This window comes from Elephas maximus, chromosome 16 (assembly GCF_024166365.1).
Source record: "Elephas maximus indicus isolate mEleMax1 chromosome 16, mEleMax1 primary haplotype, whole genome shotgun sequence".
Classification (NCBI taxonomy): Eukaryota; Metazoa; Chordata; class Mammalia; order Proboscidea; family Elephantidae; genus Elephas; species Elephas maximus.
Genome location: NC_064834.1, coordinates 59,024,271 through 59,048,474, shown reverse-complemented (window position 1 = coordinate 59,048,474; position 24,204 = coordinate 59,024,271).

The window sequence follows — 24,204 nt, the reverse complement described above, 5'->3', positions numbered from 1 at the left end:
ACGGTAGGGAGCCCCTAGTTGGAATAGCTCTCCACAAGCAGGCATCTGGATGCAGATTCTAAGACTTAAATAGACTTAGGCTTTTCTTGAACCTAACTGTGCAAATTGACCAACTTCCAGCTGTAGGCTGTCTAAAAAAATCTGGTCACTAAGATGCTTTCTTGTGTCTTTCCATTGTAACGCCATTTCTGACTCTTCTACAAAAAGTATGTTAAGTGATATAAGAAATAATAAAATATTGAGAATTTACCATGTGTTGAACACTTGGGTAAGAACTCTACATGTAATGTCTTGTTTACTTTCCGCCAAGCCCTGTGAGTTAACTGCTAATATTCTCACTTCAGAGTGGAGAAGCTGAAACTTGGAGAGTTAAGTGACTTGTCCATGGTCCCACACCTCTGAAGACCTACTCCAGTATTCAGGTCCAGGCAAATGGACGCAAGGCAACTAAGAACCTTAGGTTTAACCTCAGATCACTCGCGTCTCATAATGCTAAGGTGGAGAATTTTATGGTGACCATTGAGAAGAGATGGTGGTAGTTCAATTTCATCTCTGGACTACCTTGTCCGCTCAAATTTTTCTAAAGCTCAGAGTTAAAAGCCAAAGAATCACCCTCAGCAGTACAGACTTTCTGTCTTTCCATTTCTATTGAGCTTTCATTTTTATTTTCCTTTTAAGAACAATGGCCACTCACTCAGCAGTGCTGTTTTCCTCTTCAGTTCAGAATTCTGACTTTGGTTCATTTTATAATCCTGCCCTTTCTATTCCATAAAACCCAGAACCATACTCAGTGCTGTCGAGTCAATTCTGACTCATAGCAACCCTATAGGACAGAGTAGAACTGCCCCATAAAGTTTTCAAGGAGCACCTGGCAGATTCGAACTGCCGACCCTTTGGTTAGCAGCCATGGCACTTAACTGATATGCCACCAGGGTTTCCAATAGCCTAATAGTATTTCAGTGGACTTTGGGGTGTTGCTATTTTATGAAGTATCTGTGATAAAGAGATAATACCTAGCAAATGGACTCCAATTTTTCTATAAAGAATATGAAATTCATTTGATATTTGGGAAATTTCAAACTCGTTTATTTGCTCTTCCTCTCCCCTCTCATTCCTGGTTGCTCCAGCTTCCCCAAATCACTCATCCTATGTGGAACGTGACCTGGATATTGATTCATACTGGTTGTCAGCAACTTATTGAGGTACCTCTGGCAGAAAAATTGGCATTAAAATAAGACTGTATGTGTAGGTGGAGTGGAGGGTGGTATTTAAAGGAATGCTTCTCCAGTAGTATTTAGGTAAAAGCAGTAACACTTCTTTTAATTTGCATACTACATTTGAGATAAGTTACTAAGCTCTCTCCACAGTGCCTCAAACTTGATTACTTTTTGATTGTAAAGACTACACCTAGCACCTAATCACTGAAGTCGACCAGGTGGAGGTCACATGTGTGGGTGGTGGTGGAATTTTCCCTGAGAAGATTATACAGAGGCATCACCCTACCTATATACCAGGGTGGCCATAATAGAGAATTAGCTGGGATCCCCCATCACTCCCAAGGGGATAATGTTCCCCCCAGCTGAGGTGGGTATTTGCATGGCTGCTGGACGTGGCAGAGGGTAAAGAGACTCATGAACCCTGGCTATCACTGAGGACACAGGTTTCTATCACAGACTCAGGGAATCCTTAGGCCCAGCTCACCTTTGGACAGAATTAACACTTCGCATTTTCAGTGGTGGTAGGAGAGGACCAGGGTGTCCTTTGTGAAGGAGGAAAGACCCCTTGGTTGAGTATCTACTGAGTGCCAGGCACTTTTAGACTTATCTCACAGAAAACTTATCAGTCTTTTCCTTGTTTAGAGTTGAGTGTTGAAACACTGCTTTATAAGGCAGACACGTGGAAAACAAGCTCTATAGAAGCATTGCCATTCTAGGTTTTCTCATGGCTTCATCACACAGGGTAAAGGTGCTAGACTGAAGCCTTCCTGAGACTCTTCAACATGCACAGCTGGGAGCTGCCAACTTTGGGAACAAAGATGTTGCCTCTGCTTTGTCTTCCAAATGATGTTCTTTAATTCTGCACATCTATTTTTTTTACCTATTACTGCCCCCTTATTCTCTAGGTGAGAGGATTCTCTTGTTCTGAGTTCTTTTTAGTATCTCTTTCCCCTGAAAAATTCAAAAGAGTGGCTAAGCAATATCATCTGGGTTTGTGTCACAAAGTGGTTTTATAGTGTCAGCCTCTCAAAGAGTAGGGGAGACTTCAAAGAATGTGTCCATTCCATTTCTAATGTGCACTGAGGTGGTCATAATTGGAAAATGCCCTTGAGGAGGTCTGTGTCCCTTTTAGATCTGCTGCAAGTCAGGGCCTCAGACTGTGGCCATTTGTAGCATCACGTCAGATTGAATAGGTTCCTCTCTGACAGATTTAAAGTCTGCTGAGACCCAGGGAAATACCATCCAAAAGGCCAGAGGATTAACTGATCTTCCTGTGTTCGATGGAAAGTGATTCAAAGATTTCAGCAAGTGAAAAGTGTCAGCACGTTGAGACTCATAAATCTCTCAGCAAACTTAACTCTCCGTGTACATGAAATTAAGCAAGTCGTTTTTTTTTTTTTTTTCCTGTAATGTTTGTTTGAATTACGTACTCTACATAATAGAGAGATCAACTACTTCCCAGCTGGGAACCAAGCTTTTGGAAGAAAGGGATGTGTTCTACTTTCACGTCAACCTGCTTCTGGTTCAGTGCTTAGGGTGACTTGGTCAAGCATCAGGTTAAAAATATATTTTGTAATTGGTTTGTGCAAACCACTTTCGATTATGCCCAGTGAAATATAATTAGTAATATTGACCAACACTCTAGATTGCGTTGATTTTCCCAGCCACCTGAAAACCTTGATGACACTTTTGTTTTCACCCAACTTTTTTTTTTTTTTTATGAAACCTTCTGTATAGTGCAAAAAAAAATTACAAGTCCCATGCACGTATTTGTGTTATTTTCTTGAAGGAAAAAATTTGGATATATATCATTTGCAACACACATAATGGTCGGTAATGAATGCTGGCTTTGCAGGGTTTCATGTACTATTATGCAGGTTGTGCACTGCACAAGGGCAATTAGCCAAGGGGACAAATAGGAGCTAAAATCCAGTCCACTGTTCACTTGCCAACTTGCCTCTCTGAAGCTAAAAACCAAAACAGTTGCTGTCGAGTCAATTCTGACTCATGGCAACCCCACATTGTCAGAGCAGAATTGTGTTCCATAGAGTTTTCAGGGCTAACTTTTTCAAAGTAGATCTATAGGCCTTTCTTCAGGGGTACATCTGGGTGAGTTTGAACTACCAACCTTTCAGTCAGTAGTTGAGCACTTACCTGTTTGTGCCACCCAGGGACTCTGTACTTGAAGCTAGAGTCTCCTTTTTCTAATATATTAAAAAATCGCTATATGAGCAAACGGCAAATAAGCTACCACCTGCCAGGCACAGAACTAGAAGCTGTGTAGACCGTATCATACTCAGTGTGTACAAAATCCATGCAAGATGTTAACTCCTTTACCCACTGTAGAAGTATGGGTACTGAAGCTTAGAGAAGTGTAACAACTAACTAGTCAGTGGAAATGTTAGATTTCAAACCCTGTTGTAGGAGGGGCCAGATACAATAACTTATCCTTCACTTTAGAAGGACCATCTCGACATCCCCCATACTATTGGAACCCTACAATTTCACTGAGGTGGAAAGCGCTTGAATTTTTGTCAGATTAATTTCCCCCCTTCTTGCACACAAATGTTTTACAAATAAGTCCAGAGTCATTGACACTTCTTCCTTACTTGGTCCAGTCAGTATAACGTCATCCACCAATGGACTAGTGTGACATCTTGTGGAAGGAAAAGGTGATCAAAGTCCCTGCATACTACACTATGACAAAGGGCTGGAGAGTTGATATAGCTCTGAGGTAGGACACTGGATGTATATCATTGGCCCTGCCAGCTGAAGGCAAACTGCTTTTGGTGGTGGTCCTTTGAAACCAGTATGGAGAAAAAGCATTAGCCAGATCAACAGCTGCATACCAGGTACCAGAAGATGTATTAATTTGCTCAAGCAATAAAACTACATCTGGAACAACAGCTGCAATTCGAGTCACCACCTGGTTAAGTTTTCAATAGCCCACTGTCATTCTCCAAGATCCATCTGTTTTTTTGCCAGGCTGAATAGACAAGTTGAATGGGGATGTGGTTGGAATCACCACCCCTGCATCTTTCAAGTCCTTGATGGTGGCATTAGTCTCTGAAATCCCTCCAGGAATGTGGTATTACTTTTGGTTTACTATTTTCCTAAGTTGGGGCAGTTCTAATGGCTTCCACTTGGCTTTTCCTACCATAATAGCCCTTACTCCATTTGCCAGGGATCTGTTGTGGGGGTTCTGACAGTTGTTGAGTATATCTATTCCAATTATGCATTCTACAACTGAGTAAATCACTATAGGCTGGTTTCTGAGACCCACTGGACCTACTGTAAGGCAGACATGAGCTAAGACTCCATTAATAACCTGACCTCCATATGCACCCATTCTGACTGGTGGGCCACAGTGACATTTTGGGCCTCCTGGAATTAGTGTCAGTTCAGAATCAGGATCCAGTAATCCCCAAAAAGTCTGATTATTTTCCCCAGTGAACTGTCACTCTAGGAAAAGGCCTAGATCCCTTTTGGGAAAGCTAGGAGAAAGATTAACAGTATAAGTTTTTGGCATTGTAGTGGAGTCCTTCCTCCAGCTGACCCAGGCTCCCCTTCATTCAAGGGTTTGTGGGTCTGTAAACTCATTCAAGTCTAGGGATTGATTAAGGGGCTGTGACTCTCTATTCTGGCAATTGGAGTTAGACTGCTGTTCATTTGACTGATAATTCTTCTGCTTGTATAGACCAAATAAATAGTAGATTCATAGGACAGTATGCTAGCACCATGAGTCTATATGAGTCAGATTATTCTGATTACTGCTTTAATTCTGCTGTCCATTACTGTAACTATGCCCACCTTATCTTTGTTGATTGAGTTCTGCTACTTGGCCCCTTCTACCATGGGATGCAATCAGCCTTGTTGTAGTTAGGTGTCTCAATTCAGTTAGGGCGGTTTCCATTGTCAAATCTGACTTACATAAAATAGCAATCACAGCAGTCCTCGATGATGCTGGGGCTCCCTTCACAAATTTGTTCCTCACCATTGTGAAAGGTATGTCCTCTGGACACTCCATGTGTGGTCTGTGGGTCTAACCTGATAAATCCACTGTAACATGCCAGTTTTCCTAAGCCTTAGGGTACCTTCTTCTACAGTATACCAGGGCAGGTCTGGTACTTCAACTTGATTTAGTGTAGGCCACCACGTAATCCATGTTTCAGTGACCAAACCAAATTATTAGATCCTCCCCTAACCTTTCAAGTTGAAACATCTATGTTCCTTACACCATTATCCCACATCTTAATAGCCAATCCCACACATATTCCCCAGGTTTCTGTTTGTAAATATTAGAAAAGTCAAGCAGTTCTTTTTGAGTATAATGTACCTCTTTCTGCTTCAATCTTCCCCAGTGAAGGAGCTTTTTAGCGCAGGGACCCTGGGTCCAAAGGACGCATTATTCTCCTGGCTGTTGTTTCTTGGTGGTGTGAGGTTCCCAAAAACTCATGTCCTTGCCACATGTAAAACATACTCATCATGTCATATCATACCAAAAGTCTTGAAATCCAAGTCCAAAATCCAAAAATTCCTCTTCATCTGTGAAATCTAGAATACAAGTTATCTGTTTCTAAAATACAATGGTAGAACAGGCAGAAGCTAGACATTTCCATTACAAATGGGAGGAATTGTAGGGAAAGAAGGGATAATGGGCACCACACAAGTCAGCAGAACACATTACATTAGCTCTCAAGTCTTGAAAATAATCCTCTGTTCTCTGAGACCATTTTCACAATGGCCCTGCCCTGCAGACTTTAGGTATTGGCCACACTTTGCAAATTCTGGATTGAGACCACTCGACCCTGGGCTTCCACTCCACCTTCCAGGCTCACTGGAATGGCAACTCTGCTTCCTCAGCTTTGGGCAGCCCCATTCTCCTAGTTCTTCTGAGTCAAGACTTCATGCTTTCAGACTGAGGCAGCTCTGCTTCCTAGTTCCTTGGCCTCTCAGCCCCTTGGGCCTTACCACCCATGTCTGTCCTGCTGGGGCAAGTGTTCCAAAGCCCTTTAGCTCCACAAATAAGTGCCTGGAAGCACTCCAGTCCAACAATAAACTTTGGCCGGAAGGCACTCAGCTCTCTTGCTCTGCGGGTCAGCTCTAGTGCTGTGTTGCCCTTGTTTCCAAGTTCTGTTGCAGCCTTCCCCTGGAGCTGGTATCCTGAATTTGGACTTCTAGCCTCCTAGACTGTGAGAGAATAAACTTCTGTTTGTGTAAGTCACCCACTTGTGGTATTTCTCTTATAGCAGTAGTAGATAATTAAGACAGGCTCTTTCAACACAGCTGGGTTAATCTCATCAGATAGGGGTGGAGGGACTAATAGTTTTCCTGGGGGTAGTGGCTTAGCAGTCAAAAAGATAGAGTAATTTCTTCAGATGGAAGTGAGAGGGCTGGTTCTGTTGGCAAGAGTAATTTAAAGGAATTCAGGGGCTCAATGTCCCCATCTTCCTGATTATCTGCCTGTATGTCCACATCCCAAGTTTCAAGATCCCATTTCTTCCCAATCAACACCCTCACTTTAACTTCAGACACCATTCGAGATTGGGAATTCAGTTGGTATTGTAATTTAACTCTGGATTTGGTTTTTGGCAATATTAGCTCCATTACTACAAAAAATAAGGCTTTCTTTAAAGGCACAGGTGGAAACTTTGAGGTCATTTATGCAGTGCTTGAGCTTTGATTCTGAAGCCCTGAGCTCATCTTTTTCACCATTTTGTGTCATGAAAGTAGGAGCAACCAACCAGCTTTCTTATACTTCTCATTGTGACAAAATTGTAGAAAGGTATCAAACATGGAATCATCCAGAGCCTCACCTTTCCCCAATACCTGATCTATTGGTGGTGATATTTTGCATATTTCTATTGCCACCTCATGCCATGGATTCACAGTGCCCTCTTTACTACTGGAAGCAGGGTTATCTTGAAGACTAACCAGACTTGAGAACCAATTTAGAAAACTCACCCTTACAATTTTGTTTCTCTAGAACCACTCTCGGTACCAAATGTCTTATGCTGGGTTCTCTAGAGAAGCAAAACCAATAAAGTGTATAAATATTTATAGAGACAGATTTATATCGAGGAAATGGCTCATGCATTTGTAGAGGCTGGAACGTCCCAAGTCTATGAGTCAGGCTGGAGGCTTCTCCTAATTCACATAGCCGCTGGGGCTGACAAACTGAAGATCACAGGTTAGACAGCAGGGATCTGACTCATAGGCTGTGAAGACGGATGGATCCTGAGGTCAGCAGGCAAGATGGCAAGTAAGCCACTAGCTCAAATCTCAGGAACTGGAGCACAAACAGGAGCCAGCTGCAGGATCCAGAGCAAGCAAAAGCCCATGAGCCTTGCCAGAAAGTTCACCTGTATTGGATGGAGGCCACACCCCCAAGGCAATTGACTTTCAACTGATTGGCTACTCACAGCAGATCCTATTATGGAGGTGATCACATTATATCAAATCTCATCTTGGAGAAGATCACATCATCAAACAGCTAGCTGCCAAACTACATCGTAACTGCCAAACTGCTGAGAATCATGGTCCAGACAAGTTGACCCACACAACCTTAATGATCTTACCTAGTATATTCCACTGAAGAGCCCTGTGCTTATTTCTCATGGGTTATGGTACCTCTGGAGTCCCTTGGTGGTATAATTGGTTAATGTGTTCCTCTGCTAGCTAAAAGTTTGGGAGTTCAAGTCTTCCCAAAGGCACCTAGGAAGAAAGACCTGGAAATCTACTTTCAAAAAACCAGCCATTGAAAACCCTATGGAGCACAGTTCTACTCTGACAGACTTGGGGTCGCCATGAATTAGAATTGACTTACAGCCAACTGGTGGTGGTGGTGGATAGGGCCTTTACTGTACCTCAGAAATGCCTTCTTAATGGCACCCACTTAGATGAAGTGAAGACAAGGTAGCTTCGCCATGATTGTCCCAGCCAGTTGTTTATTGTTTTGCTTATGATTTCCTTGAATCATTCTCACAGTATCAACCAGTGTGCATTGGCCCTTTAAGAAAAAAAAAAAAGTTTATTAGGCTCCTCCAACTGTTTTCAAGATAAACACAGGGTTTTTCTTCTAGATAGAACTAATTTTGTGGCAAGAAAGACAAACAAGCTCAAATTGGAGGTGGGTAGAGGTCTCACTGGAATGCAAAAAAAAGCTTAATGCCAGGCCTCAGGAAGATCAAGACCTGATCCCTTCTCATTAGAACCTCTTCTTGTGGCTTCTCTGGGTCTCTCTCCTCATTGGCTCCATTCTGTTTTATCTCATCTGCTTCCCTGGGACTCTAATCTTTCATGATTCTGTGTGCATATGGGCTGATGATGATCTTAACTTTACAGCACCTCTCATATCCACCACCTGGAATTTACCTCTATGTACCCTGATTCATATTCTCAATCTAGTGGGTCTCATTGACTTACCATCTTCCCAAATTAGACACCTTCCTCAGGTGTCTTCTCATGTTACATTTAGCTGACACTGTGTTCTGCAGAGGCTTGTGTTGGGGGATAGGAGTGGGGCATGTGGTATAAGATGCTCTAAGATGCCAAGAGTGGGGCACCCACATTAATAAGCATAGGTTGACAATATATTAACATATATTTAATGCACTTTCAGACTCTCTGGCTGATACTACACTTAGGAGCAGTCATTAGTAGACATAAGCCATGGAAAGGGCCCAACACCTTGGAAAGTCCTTTTCCGTGGATAAAGTTTGACAAGATCAGAGTAAATGAGTCTTAGGGTAAAGATGGGAGCCTTGGTGGTGAAGTGGTTAAGCAATCAGCTGCTAACCAAAAGGTCAGCAGTTCAAATCCACCAACCACTCCTTGGAAGCCACATGGGGTAGTTCTATTTACTAGGATTCAGAATTGACTCAATGGCAACAGAAAGGGTAAAGATGAAAATAATACAGTGGCTGTTAGATTTATGGGAAAACAAAAATCTGGTACTCTGTATTTTTGCTGCTCATCCTACTGCCACCCCTTTAAAAAAAATTCTAGCCTTACTGAGGCCAGTGACCAGGGTCCTATATAAAGTAGCTTCAGTTACCCCCATGTCGGATTTGAAATAACTCTAGATTCTAATTTCTACCCTCTGCTTAAAACCTCCCTTATCATCTGGTCCCCTAAGTTGCAGATTTCTACAGCTTCACCCCCTTTCGAGTAACCTTTGTGGATTGGCAATCAAATTTTGAATTGCCTTCATTGTTCTGGTTGACCCTTAAGATGTGGCTTCTCCATGTGTATCCTTGAGCTCCATATAGCCAGTCTTGCCATTTTATCATTATCTGACACGTATCGAGCATTTTCTTAAGTCAGGTATGATGTTCTTTCCCTGCATTAATTCACTTAATACTCAAAAAGAGCACATATATGTAGCTAATGTCATTATCCCTATTTTAAACCCAAAAACCAAACCCATTGCCATTGAGTTAATTCTGACTCATAGCGACCCTACAGGACAGAGTAGAACTGCCCCACAGGGTTTCCGGGAAGCACTTGGTGGATTCGAACTGTTGACCTTTTGGTTAGCAACCAAACTCTTAACCAGCACACCACCAGAGTATCCGTACAGAGAAATCTATATCAAGGAAATGGCTCATGAAGTTATAGAGGCTGTAAAGTACCAACTCTGTTGGTCAGGATAGAGGCTTCACCTGATTCACGTAGCTGCAGGGGCTGGCAAACCCAAGATCAGCAGGCAAGACCACAGGTAAGCTGCTAGCTAAAGTCCAAGAACTGGAGGTTAGAGGAACAGGAGCCAACTGCAGGATCCAGAACAAGCAGAAGCCCCCAAACCCTGCCAGAACGTCTGCCCAAGGAAACCAAAACCAAAGAACCAAACCCAGTGCCGTTGAGTCAATTCCAACTCACAGCGGCTCTATAGCAACTCTTAAACTACCCTTCGAATTGGCTACTCACAGGAGATCCCATCATAGGGGTGATCACATATCAAATCTCAACAGGGAAGTAACCACAACATCACATGACTGCCAAAACACTGAGAATCATGGCCCAGCCAAGTTGAAACACGATCTTAACCATTATACCCGTAAACCAGCTGGCCAAGAGGAGATTTAAATCCAGACTCTGAAACCTATACTTTTATGTACCACACTACAGTGGTCCATGCCAAAGGACCAGATGATTATACCTGGTGAGTGATTAAATTTCCTGTACTGTATATGAAAAACCACCAGCATGTTTCTCCAGTTGTTATATACGTTTAGGAGTTGTCTCCCTACCAAGATATAAAATTCTTGTGGGCCTAGCCTATTTGGAAGCACAAATCAATTTCTCAGATAATTGTCTGATGGCGCCTGGTTTTGATCACCATCAAAGAAAAGCTGCCACTGTGGGGTGTATGTTTTCTGCTCAGCTCTAAATTGGTTTTTCTTGGATAAAGAGATTTAAAGTTGTTTCTCTGAGCTTTATATTAACTGGCAATGATTGGCCAATCATCAAAGTCTAGGATTTATTCTGAAGCAATTAGCACTTTTATAAGCAGGAAGTATGATTACATGGCTCATTGATTTCTTCTGATGATCAATTTGCCTAAGACGTTTGCTGCTGCTGCTGCTGCTGGTGATGCTATCGTTGATAATGAGAATTTGGCATTGCCAACAATAATGATTGCTATTACTATTTGGCCATGCTGGTATCTCTAAATTCCCTCTCCCCTCTAAAGAGGGTACTATGAAGTGAAAATCCTGATATCTGCCACTTTCAATCTTAAAAATGTTTGTTCTTTGAAATCATCTTAATTGAAAGAAGACATCAAAAAAATTTTTTTTTTTTTTTTATCACTACTGGGTCATTGGAAAAAAAAAACAAGTCATACTTCCTTTTTCATCCCTGCACAACCTCCCTTCTCAACTAAGTGATCCGAAAACCACTCAGGTCACTGTTTTAAGGTGGCAGAGATAGATGAGAAAAGGAAACCAAGGATAGTTCTGGACCACATTCTAAAAATGAAATAAATGATGATCTGTCCCTAGCCCTTTTTAGTCAACTCCTGTGTCTGGGATGAGGCCGTTATGATTATCTATATCCTTCTACACACACATGCACGCATGCGCACACTCACACACATTGTTCCAGTTATCTATTGCTGCTACTCCAATACTAAGGAGCATAAAATGACAACCTTGTAGCTCATACGTTCACGGATCAAAGATTTAGGCAGGCCTTAACAGAGTGATGGAAGTCACTTCTGATTGACAGCCAGCATACAGGCTAATCTAGAAGGTCCATATTAGCTTCACTCACATGCCTGCTACCTTGGTGAAGATGGCTGAAGACTGAGCTTAGCTGGGACTGCAGACAGGAGAGACTATATGTGGCCTTTCCTGCGTGGCTGCTTCAGGGTAGTCAGACTTCTTAGGTGGTAGCTCAGGGCTCTAAGGGTATGTATCTTGTGAACAAGGAAGACTCTGTATCACCTTATGTGACCTGAACATGGAAGCCACATAAGGTCACTTCTGTCATACTCTACTAGTTGAAATAGTTCTAAATATATCCACATTTCAGGGCATAGACCTCAGCTCTTACTGGGAGGAATATCAAAGGTTTTGCAGCTATGTTTTGTAACTGCCACATCTTTTTTATTCTAAATCCCAAGGTTGAGTATAAGCAGGAAAAATGTTCAGGTAGAAAGGAATCAAACTTCATAAATGTCTTCAGCCTCTTGCCTTCAGAAGTGCCTTCTCTATCATTCCCATTTTTTGAGCTAGAACATAAAAGAGCATTTGTAGCTAAAGACCCAATCCCGACCTGGCTATGCTAATTTTGAGCTGAGTGACATTAGGTGAGGCCTTTACTTTCATAGCCTCGAGGTCCTTGTCCTCAGAATGGCGATGGAAATACCCACCCTTCTTATGTTGCACGTTTTTCCTAAGAGCAAACAAGGATGACATATGCCAAAATGCTCAACAGCTACAGGGCTATTACTGTAGTTACTGCTGCTGTTATTGCTATTGTTGTTTTCATTAGATACAAATGTATATATTAAATAAATACTATGCCTGGAATTTAAGAGCAATTAAAATACGTGAGAAGGGACTTCTTTTTTTAATTAAGCGAGACAGATCTTGACAATGGGAAAATGAAGAACTAATAAACCTTGCCCTTCTTACATTTACACTTCATTTAATGCTGTACTTTCCCTGGCTCTCTGCTGTTTTATCTTATTTCAGATTCATCAGGCACTATCTGATGTCAGGAAATAGGTCAAAGAAACAGTTTAACTCTGTTGATGGTTAAGTGAGTTACCCCCCTCCCCCTTTTCTCACTGTTCTCACATCCCCGTACACATCACCATTTCAACAGAAGTCTTACCTGCCCTAGTAATTCAAAGGGACCCTAGGGTCATAGAAGACATGTGGGAATGCTCCCCAAACCTTACCAATAACCAGCTGTTGATTTTGTTGTGCAGAGGATAGAGTGCCCCTTCAGTCAAGTTCAACTATAACTCATTAATGCGGGGTAGTAAGGCTAGGGAACTAGTAGATTTTCATGTAATGATAAGAATAAGACAAACCTGGACTTAAATCCTGGCACCACCAGTTGCTAGCCATGTTACCTTTCAAGGTTACTACTTTATGAGCCTCATTTCCTTAGCCAAACAAAAGTCATGGTAATAATATCCTCTCACAAGATTGTTGTGAGGATTAAATATATCACTTAGCGCAGTCTTTGGAACTTAGTATGAACCTTTAAAACCATGGCTAATACAGTATCGTCATTGTTCTTAGTAGCTGTAATAAGTAATAATGTTAATTGCCATGATTAAAGATTTTTGTTCAGGACACCAAGGTAGCTCCTACCTTTCACTTAGCTCTGAATGAGCCTTTTCCTGTTTAGTTTCTCTCACCAAAGTAAGCTGAGATTTCCTCAGGGACTTCCTTAAAGTCGAGGCCTGCCCTATAGGGAGCTGCCCCCCTCAATGAGTCAGGCTGAACACAGGAGATTGTGATTGCATTAGATTGGCTCCTGGATCAGCAAAGTCAAATCTAATCATCAGCTAACTCAGAAAACCTGCCCCTGCAGAGATGCTGCCTGCATGAGCTCTGTCAAGGGGGGACCCATCTTATTTTGTTCAAATAACAGTTTTTTCATAATTGATAAGATCCAAGAACATCTCCATCATCTACCACCCTAATTTAATAAAATACCTTGTTAACCAAAACAGTGGTGCTCGGAATGGTTATTGATTCCAACTTCTATCTGGGGACAAGCTAATTCCCTCTGAAAAGGGATTTCGTGCTGACAAAATGAGAGTAATACCCAAGCATTTCTCTTCCTGTTTCATCCAAAGCACAATGTCATAATTGCTTAAAACAGCCAGTTATTGACATCTTGAACACCAGCAAACCAAGAAAACACTCATCATGAAACTTCTTCAGAAAAGACAATGAGCAGATACCAAGGCCTGTGGCTCCTTGTTGGAACCGACGTCCTCCCACTCTTTGCTGACTTAATGTGTGTTGCTGAACAAGAAAAGAGGGGGTCACTATGAGCTGAAATCTCTTGACTGCATACAACAACAGGGTTGCTAAAATGTGGTTCAAAGGTCAATACAACAGACACCTCAGGATTGGATGACCCCTTCCCCCCAAAAAACCCACTGCTGTCCAGTCGATTCTGATACATAGGGACCCTGTAGGGTTTCCAAGGCTGTAAATCTTTAAAGAAGCAGATAGCCACTTCTTTCTCCCACAGAGCCACTGGTAGTTTCAAACTGCCAACCTTTCAGTTAGCAGTTGGTTGCTTTACCTGCTGCGCCACCATGACACATATGATAGTGGAGGTGAGTGTTAAAAAAGCAAATGCATGAGCCACACCACAGAATTTATTGAGGGAAAAAACTCTGTACATCTGGACTGGGAATCTGTACTTTAAAAAAGCTTCACAAGTGATGCACTTGCATAATGATGTTTGAGAATTGCTGATATTTCCTCTCCTGTGATGGGAGATTAATTGGTATAATTCCTAACTTTTTTCTCTATTCCTTTACTCACTCCACCCAGGGTTTATGGAATAATATGTCTTTTGGTAAATTTACAAAGAATAAATTGGGTATGCTTGACTTAACTCCACTTTCTAATCCTTGGGAAGAAACTGCTTGCGGGGAGGAAGTATTCACTGCTATTCTCCAAGAAGGTTGTTGCTGTTAGTTTCCGTGGTATTGGTTCCATCTCCTGGTGATCCCATGCGTGTAGAGTAGAATTGCTCCATAGCGTTTTCATCACCTCTGAGTGAGTTTAAACAACCAACCTTTTGGTTAGTAGTCTAGTTCTTATCCATCTCCACCACCCAGGGACTCCCCAAGAAAGTTGTCTTGGTTCAGTGTGACTAGATTGTGTCTGCCTAATTCTTCTATTTCTGAGATCACTGATCAGAATCTTTAGGTTCTGATAATTAAACAATGTTTGCTAATTGAGCCTGTTATAGGAAGGTAACATTTTGAGCTCTTATCTGCCTTACTCTTCTACTTTATTTCTCAATTCATTCAGCACACACGTCAGGCACAAGGCTGCTGTTTATTGGGCCTCTCAAAGTCTTTAACACCTTTTATTAGCCCTTTCTCTTTTCTCTTCCAAGTTCAGTTATCATGGAAAAGTAGCCCCCCAAAAGAAAACTACACGTTTCCTTTGATCTCTCTACCCCCAACTCATTCACTCTTGTTGGAGAAGTAGATATTCTTATTTTCCCCCAGCTAGAGTGTGAACTTCCACCTTTATTGTGATAGGATCATAAACTCTCTTTAGCATCTATTCCACTCTGAGCCCAGACTCTTTGCAAGCCCTTCCCCTCTCCTTTTTTTCTTCATCCTAGCATGGATGAGTACCTTTGTTCTGCAAGTTGGAAGGTGATCTCTCTTTCTGTTAAATCTTGCTTTGAACCAGAAGTGCCTTCATTTATTTATGTCAAAGTAGGAAACCCTCAGAGCTTCCTGGCTGACTCAACCAACTTACAAATAATCTTTGTAATTTTATAAAATTATATAAATAAATCTTTGCATAGTTGAAGAATACTTTTTTTAAGTTTTTATTTGAGATCAGAAATTCTCTGTACAGTTTTATAGTTTATGCACAATACAAATTCTCCTCAGTGAGGTGAGTAGAGGTTACGTTCTTGGGGTGTCGTACTAGGTAATCTGTTCATTTTGGGCTGCCTCCACCCAATGAGGCTCCTTTTTCTAATTTATGTGGGGATACCATGAAAAAAGAAGACAAAAGAAGAATTAATGCATTCGAATTGTGGTATTGGCAAACAATATAGATTATACCGTAGTCTGTTACTTCTGAGAAGAATTAGCCAGTGAAAACCTTATGAATAGCAGCAGAACATTGCCTGATATATTGTCAGAAGATAAGCCCCTCAGCTTGGGAAGCACTCAAAAGATGACTGGGGAAGAGCTACCTCCTCAGAGTAGAGTCAGCCTTAATGGTGTGGATGGAGTCAAGCTTTCAGGACCTTCATTTGTTGAAGTGTTACCCAGAGGGACCAGTCCCTGGGGAAGGACATCATGCTTGGTAAAGACTCAGCAAAAAAGAAGACCCTCAACAAGATGGATTGACACAGCGGCTGCAACAATGGGCTCAAGTATAACAGGGACTGTGAGGATGGCTTAGGACCAGGTGGTGTTTCATCCTGTTGTGCGTAGAGTCAGTATGAGTTCGATGAGAACCAACTCGATGGCACCTAACAACAAGAACGATAGACTGCTAGAAGAACAAACAAATCAGTCTTAGAAGAAATGCAACCAGACTGCTCTTTAGAAGCAAGAATAGTGAAACACCATCTTGCTTACTTTGGACACATTATCAGGGAAGACCAATTGCTAGTAAAGAACATCATTGTTGGCAAAGTAGAGAGTCACTGAAAACAAGGGAAACCCTCAATGAGATGGATTGACACAATAATCACAACAATGGGTTCAAACATATCAAAGATAATGAAAATGGCACAGGACTGGGCAGTGTTTTGTTCTGTTATACATGGAGTCACCACGAGTCAGAGCCGACTTGGTGGCAACTAACAACAACCATCTCCTCACAAAGCCACTTAAGAGTCTAGAGACAGTACCATTTACTAATAACCACAGACACAGCAGTGGTCCTGACCAAGATTTTCAAGGCCAGTGGGTATAATTTGAATTCTTGTTTCTCTGTAAATGATACCTTCTGAATGAGGGAAATATGAACCTATGGAGTTTAGCTTATAGGAGAAAGAGTAGGTGTAAGTGAGCAAAGCTGACACTCTCAGGAGCTTGGATTGAAGAGTTTCTGAAGATTGGTTAACATGGAAGTTGAAGGCCTTCACAACTGACCTGTCTTGCATTATCACTAATTCTGGTAGATAGGAGATTTTCACTCATGGCAAATCATGTGCACTACAGCCTTCGTGCTGATTTTCCTCACTCTGCCCCCCTCAACTACTTCTCTTTGGCTATATATATCTTCTCCATCTTTGAAGAGCCAGCTAATTCTATACCTGGTTTATCAGGAGACAATTCTCCAAGGATATCTTGTATTTCTGCATGTCTTATGAGCAGAGTCACTGACTGCCTTTTCAAAGATGCTTGTGTAGTGAACAGCTTTGGAAGATAGAGATAAGTGGCTCTCCCTGGAGCAAACTGCAAATTTACGTACAGCCTTGGGAGGTAAAGATACTATCTCTTTCCAGTGCAAAATGAAAGGTTTGCTTGCTGTGCATCATGAAAGATTAATGTTCCTAAAACTTAGGGGTTTTCCTCTGTAGTGCAACATGTGAATATCAGGAATTGGGAAACTAGTGACAACCCTAATACTCTGGTAACTGTTACCACTGTGAGTAATATACTGTCCATTGTCTCTGACCGAGGGCTTTCGTACCTTCAACAAGCACCCTTGACACTCTGGTTGCCTAACTTGCTACCTTGCAAGCAGGGTAAAATCTTAGACTCTTCACAGTTCTTAACATGACTATGAAACTCTCTGATCATTATAGTTCTTAATTATCGATGACCTTTCCTTCTTTGAACTCATAACATTTATATTTTTGATAATTATATTATGTAGCAGTTAGTGTACAGCCTCTGGAACTAGCTAAGGCAAGTTAGAAAACAGGGTGTGATGGTTAAGATCGTATGTCAACTAGGCTGGACCATGATTCTCTGTGTTTATATGTGATCACTCCCATGATTGATTCTGCTGTGAGTAGCCAATCAGTTGAAAGAGAGTTTCCTTGGAGGTGTGACCAGCATCTGAATATAAGCAGAGGTTCTGGCTTTTTTGCTCACTCTGAATCCGGCAGCTATCTCCTGTTCATCTGACCTCCAGCTCCTGCAACTTGAGCTACCAGCTTATCTGCAAACTTTGGGATTCGTTGAGCTTCACAGGCTGAGATTGGGAGTCCTGCTCTCTGACCTGCTGATCTCAGGCTCGCTAGCCCCTGCAGATACATGAATTGAAAGAAGCTTCTATCCTGATCCATGGACTTGGGACGTTCCAGCCTCTACAATTGTATGAGCTGTTTTCTTGTTATAAATCTCTCTGTATATATATTTATATGCTTTACTGGTTTTGCTTCTCTAGAGAACCCAGCCTAAGACACAGGGTGTATCACTTACACACTGTGAGGCCTTGGAGAAGTTTCTTAAACTTTTCAGACCTCTGTTTCATAATCTCTAAAATGGAAATGACAGTAGTACCTATTCCTAGGGTTATAGAAAAGAGAAACAAGTTAATATTATTATCACTACAGTGTTAAGTAACTTTGCTGTTGATTTGTTATTGTTGTTTGTTTGTTTTTCTTTTTAATGGGTATAGACCTTGCTTCATCAAAGGAATTCTAAGTTGATTGAGGGCAGAGGCATTCTCATGTTTCTTTCTTTCCCCTTTTCCTCTTCCTTCTTGTGCTCCTTCTTCATCTCTTTCTCTCTCCTTTTAATTCTTATAGATCTCTGCACAGAGAAGACACTAAGTATTTTTTAAGTGAAGAACAATACAGATAGGCAAGCAATGACTTGTGTGAGCTATAGGTTAGATTCTCTTCCATCCTTACTTCCCCTTTCTTTTTATCCTGCCTTCCTTCAGTGGATCAAGGCTTATCGAGCACCTCGTATAACCCAAGATGTGGACATACAAAAGAATCATGATCTGGGTCAGAGGAACTAACATGAACAAACCGACGAACACTTGATTGGAATGCAGTGAAAACAGTGCTGTGACACAGCTACACTCAGGTCTCTGAGAGCACAGGAAGACAACTGACCTGGACGAAACCAGGGGGAGTTTACGCATAGCCGGAACCAAGGCGACAACTGCTATGTCATTCCTGACTACATTTGCACCTACCTAGTACTAAAACTAAAAAAAAAAAAAAAATTTTTTTTTAGTACTAAGGAATAGATGAAAGGTAAAATTAAATAACTTGGAAATAATCCCCATCTTAGGGAGAAAACCAAGTCAGAATTGATGGTGTTTCTTGCACACAGGAGGGCCTACATTTACTCAACTTGTTATCATGGTGTTTTTCATATGCAGATGCATATCCTAAAAGGGAAACAAAAATAAAGTAACGCTTTTGCATATAATTAATATTCCCATCAACTCCCACTCCAGTGAAATAAGAAGTTTGAGGATATATTCACAAATATTTTAGCTGAGCCAAATACTTTTATTTAGTGCCTGTTCAGGCAAGAACCAGGCAGCAAGCCATTTGTGGTATAATTACTAAAAAAAACAAGGCAATTTAATTGCAATTAGTGTTACAGTAATTTATTCATAAAATGCCAGTATATGTATTTATTTCCCATAATCCATTACTCCCAGCCTGGTACTGTGTGTGGCCCATTAAATTGTAAAATAGAAGGTCATTAACCTACAGTTCTGCTTGCGATCATGTGTTTAGATTGCATTCTGTTTGCTCTTTGGTTAGGATTAAATTGTTAAACCCTCTTAGGTCATTTATCTTTAGCTATTTAATTTCTCTGTGATCATCTAAAGGCTCTGATTATTGCTAATTAAACAGGTGTGACCTACTCAGAAAACAGTTGGCTTTCTTTGAACATCTGGTGAGGATCCAAAATTGGGTCAGGCTTCTTTAGCTTTCAATTATCCTCACAGTTGCCTCTGGCTATTAATGATTCAAAAATCATAATACACATCTGTATGTTCTAGATTGTTAAGGTTTGGGGGGTATTTACAGAGAGCATCTGAAACATGAAAAAATGTGTATAAGTAGACACTAAAAAGAAACAAAGTATTTTTTTTACCCTGAGTTCAGGATACCATTGGTGAATCTGGAGTGGTGGCACTGACCGCAAAAGAGTGAGACCCTGAGACGTGGGGTGGGGTCATCCTGAATCTCCACAAGTCTCTAAACCATTGAGCCTACAGAAGTGGAACACTTCTCCTTGTTAAGGGCTAGTGCTCCCCATGGCCTGAAAACACTGGGCCTTTGCCTTGCAAGACAATAAAATCCTTTTAAGGGACTATCTTCACTACCCACACAGGCCACAAAACCAAAATGTAGGGTTAAAACGCAAAATAAAATGGTCAGGAAAAATCTGGGCCTGCTGAAGCAAGAAAAAGACTCTACCCCACAGAAGCTGCATGGCTGCAGAACCACACCAGCTTTACTGTGTGGGGGGGGAGGGGGTGGAGGGGGAGCTAGATCCTGAGGACACTGCATTGGTGGAGAGGAGCATATTGATTTGTGAGCACTATCCCAGGAGCCCTGGGGGCACAGTGGTTAAAGGGATGGATTGCTAACCAAAAGGTTGGCGGTTCTAAACCACTAGCAGCCCTGCAGGAGAAAGATGTGGCAGTCTGCTTCTGTAGAGATTTGCAGCCTTGGAAACCCTATGAGGTCTCCACGAGTTAGAATCTACTCAACAGCAGTGGGTTTGGGTTGGGCTTGATCCCAAGATCAGAATATAACACCGTAGCAAGAACTCTGGAAGGCAGCACTAACGTGCTTCTAGGCTGGCTCTTGAAAGCTTTGAGAATGTAATAGCCCATAGTAATTGAGGTTGAAATGCAAGGACTGTTAGGATAGACGGTGGAATAAAGAATTAAATGCTTAAAGGGATGGGAATGCTAGAATATGTACTGTGAAAAAACATAAAATACACCACCTGGATTTGTTCTGTGAGAGGGTCAGAGGCTTCTGTTGAAAAGAGATAAAGGATGTTCTGGTGAGACGGCTTCAGCATCACTGAGAAGCCAATACTGGCAGTCCTCTGAAGGCTCCGATTATTGGTCTAATGGTAGAAGATGCTTTTATGGAACTGAGCTGCCTGATAGCAATGGGATGATAACCACCATCGATTCTGACTCATAGTGACCTTATCCCAAAATAACAGGAGGCAGGTTGCAGTTCTAAAATATCAGCAAGGTGGGCACAGTTATCATAAGGAGTGGTAAGTCAGGATGACATCCAGGGAGGTCTAATAATCCACAGTTACAGAGAAAGTCAATAAAACATATAGCATTTCTGTAGACAAGAAGGATGAACAGGCAACAAGAGTATTGCTCAATCTGTATAATGAAAAGAAATCAAACAGAGGGAATTCACCCCAAAAATAAAATCACAATCCTTTGCTCTGTTGATGGAACTGAACCAGTTTTCGTTATATATTTACTGGTGAAGAGGCTATATCCCCAGGAGGAAGGACCATATAACCTCATAAGATATATATATGGTAATGGCATTCCTTGTTCCTAAAGAGATCTAAGACCATTTATGTGGATAATTGTTCATTTTGTAAAGGGGAATATCAAGACATTTGGAGGAATGTTAGACACAGGATTTAACTTAACATTGAAACCCAGGGACCAGAAATGTCACTATTGTAGCCTTGTTAGAGTAAGGTGTATGTGGGCCAGGTGATAAATGGTGCTCTCGCCCAGGTCCAGATCATAGTGGATCCACTGGGTCCACAGATACATCTAGTGATTATTTCCCTGGCCCTTGAACGTATAGCTAAATCGAACGTACATAGTAGTTAACAGAATTTTCATATTGGTCCCTAGGCCTGTGGAGTAAGGGCTGTCACAGTGGGGAAAACAAAGTAGATTATAAGATTGTAAATTAAAAATAATATTGCACCCCAAGCAGGATAGGGACTTGAGTGAAGCAACCGGGGCCTATGATGCAAAATTTAAGAAAACACTTTCAGGGTCGTGCACCATATTCCTGGCCCTGATTGATATATTTTTGTTTATGCAACATTAAATTGATTTTTTTTTTTTTTAAGTAAAATTCTGGCTTTAAAAAAAATGCCCTCACTTGGTATTCACTTGGCATTATTTAATTCCGACCTTAGGCACTTCAGTGAAATTTCAGTTAAGCAACATAATTACAGGGCGTGACAGGACCGATCTGTTGTTTTTGTTTTTTTCTCGTGGATTGGCATTGCTCTCTCCTGCCTTAGAAAAAGAGCAGGCAAAAAGCAAAATACATTTGCCGCATGCCTTGAGCTTCTCTGGTCACTTCACTTGCAGTTTAGACAAATGAAAGCAGCCGTTGTTATAACCATTTTAAAGATGAGAAAATAGAAGTTCAGAGGCATTTGAGTGCTTCCCAGTGTCCTGGAGCTAGTAGAGGGTAGAGGCCATTGGATTCCAAGTCACGTTCTCATTCCATTCTGCTCTCAATGGAAACACAGATTAGCTGCCTCTGTGGGAGCAGCAGGGGGCCTTCAGCCCCTGCACTAACCAAATTTGTTTTCTTTTTTCTGGCAGAGGAGTAAATAAACTGCCTTTTGTATGTTGAGGAAGCCATTTGTTTCAAATTTTTGCATTCTTCCCAAGTAAATGGAAAAAAGTAGTTTGTGGCAAAATGAAAGTCCCACCAATTTTCAATATCTGGTTTGGACCTTTTTGTCCTCCTCACATTCAGTGCCAAAAACCAAAACCAAACCCGTTGGCACTGAGTCAATTCTGATTCATTTTGACCCTTTAGGACAGAGTAGAACTGCCCCATAGGGTTTCCAAGAAGCAGCTGGTGGATTTGAACTGCCAACCTTTTGGTTAGCAACCAAGCTATTAACCACTGTGCCATCAGGGTTCCCATATTCAATAAGCAGACATATTTATCTTATAGATGTGATCTAAGTTTGTGTTTTGCATTATTCATTAAAATTGCCTAATCTACACTTACCCTTACACTTCTTCAATCTTTTCAGAACTTACTATAGGCGATCTCTCTGCTTGTTCTGGGAGATATAGAGAGACATTAAACATGTTTTTTGCCCTTGCAAGTCTCACATTCTCTATGGTAGACAGATATGGATGGAGATCAAAAGTGGCAATATAGGGAGACAGATGTTATAATTTGTCTCAGGAAGAGACAACTTACAGTGCAGTCAATCAGATGGAGGCATAACATGCTGACCATGCCATCTAATTTTAATATGGATTCTAGACTAACAGCTGTATTTTTTTGAGAAAACATGTTTTTCCTCGGTGGTCAAAACCAGGATGTAAAACCATATTCCCCAAAGGGTCTTAACTGAGTGATTATCTGTACCCCTGAAAATAAAAGTATACAGGAAAAGTGCTATTGTAAGCAAGGTTTTTTTTTTTTTTTTGCAAAATAGGCAAAGAAAATGTGTATAAGCATCTTGTGACCATGATGTACACATCCTGTGAAACCATCTGTAACCACTAACTATGCTATTAATCATCAATCACCAGAGTGTGATTATTACAATATTTATTGATTTCCTGTAATTGCCCTCCCTATGGTTTAATGACCTTTTGCTTCTTTATGTATGATGTCCTTGATGTCGTTCCACAACTCCTCTCGTCTTTGGTCATTAGTGTTTAATGTGTCAAGTCTCTTCTTGAGATAATCTCCAAATTCAGGTGGGATGTACTTAAGGTCATATTTTGGCTCTTGCTGACTTGTTTTAATTTTCTTCAGCTTCAACTTGAACTTGCATAGGAGCAATTGGTGCTTGTTCCACAGTCAGCCCCTGGCCTTGTTCTGCTGATGATACTGAGCTTCTCCGTCATCTTTCCACAGATACAGTAGATTTGATTCCTGTGTATTCTATTCAGTGAGGTCCATGTGTATAGTCACCATTTATGTTGTTGTAAAAAGATATTTGCAATGAAGAAGTCATTGGTCTTGCAAAATGCTATCATGCTGTCTCTGGAGTCGTTTCTATCATCAAGACCGTATTTTCCAACTACTGAGCCGTCTTCATTTCCATCTTTTGCATTCCATTCACCAGTAATTATCAATGCATCTTAATTGCATGTTTGATCAATTTCAGACTGCAGAAGATGGTAAAAATCTTCAATTTCCTTATCTTTGGCATTAGCGGTTAGTGCGTAAATTTGAATAATATTCATATTAACTGCTCTATCTTGTAGGCTTGTGGATAGTATCCTATCACTGACAGTGTTGTACTTCAGGATACATCTTGAAATGTTCTTTTTGACGGTGAATGGGATGCCATTCCTCTTCAACTTGTCATTCCTAACATGGTAGATAATAGGATTATCTGATTCAAAATGGCAATACCAGTCCATTTCAACTCACAAATGCCTAGAATATCAATCTTTATGTGTTCCATTTCATTTTTGATGATGACCAATATGCATGACTCAAAATGAAAAGGAACAGCCTCAGTCACCCATTAATAATTGGAATGTGGAAGGTACTAAGTGTGAATCTAGGAAAATTGAAAGTGATCAATAATGTTGCGTTATAAGTCCCTGTAATTAACACTGAATGAAAATAGTCATTTTTCTATACTGTTCCGTTTTGACATCTGAAGGAACGTCATACTTCTATAGAGGACAATAGAGTACTTTACAAGAGGTATAAGAATGTGATGATCATGTTTTCAGAGCAGTTTTGGATTTATGTCTGACCACAGGCTAGTATATTTTAAATTGAAATTGTTGGCAGGAATGTGGAACAAATTGCTGCTTTTAGTGTTTTTCTAGGGGGGCTAAATTGGGTTACTGATTCCTTG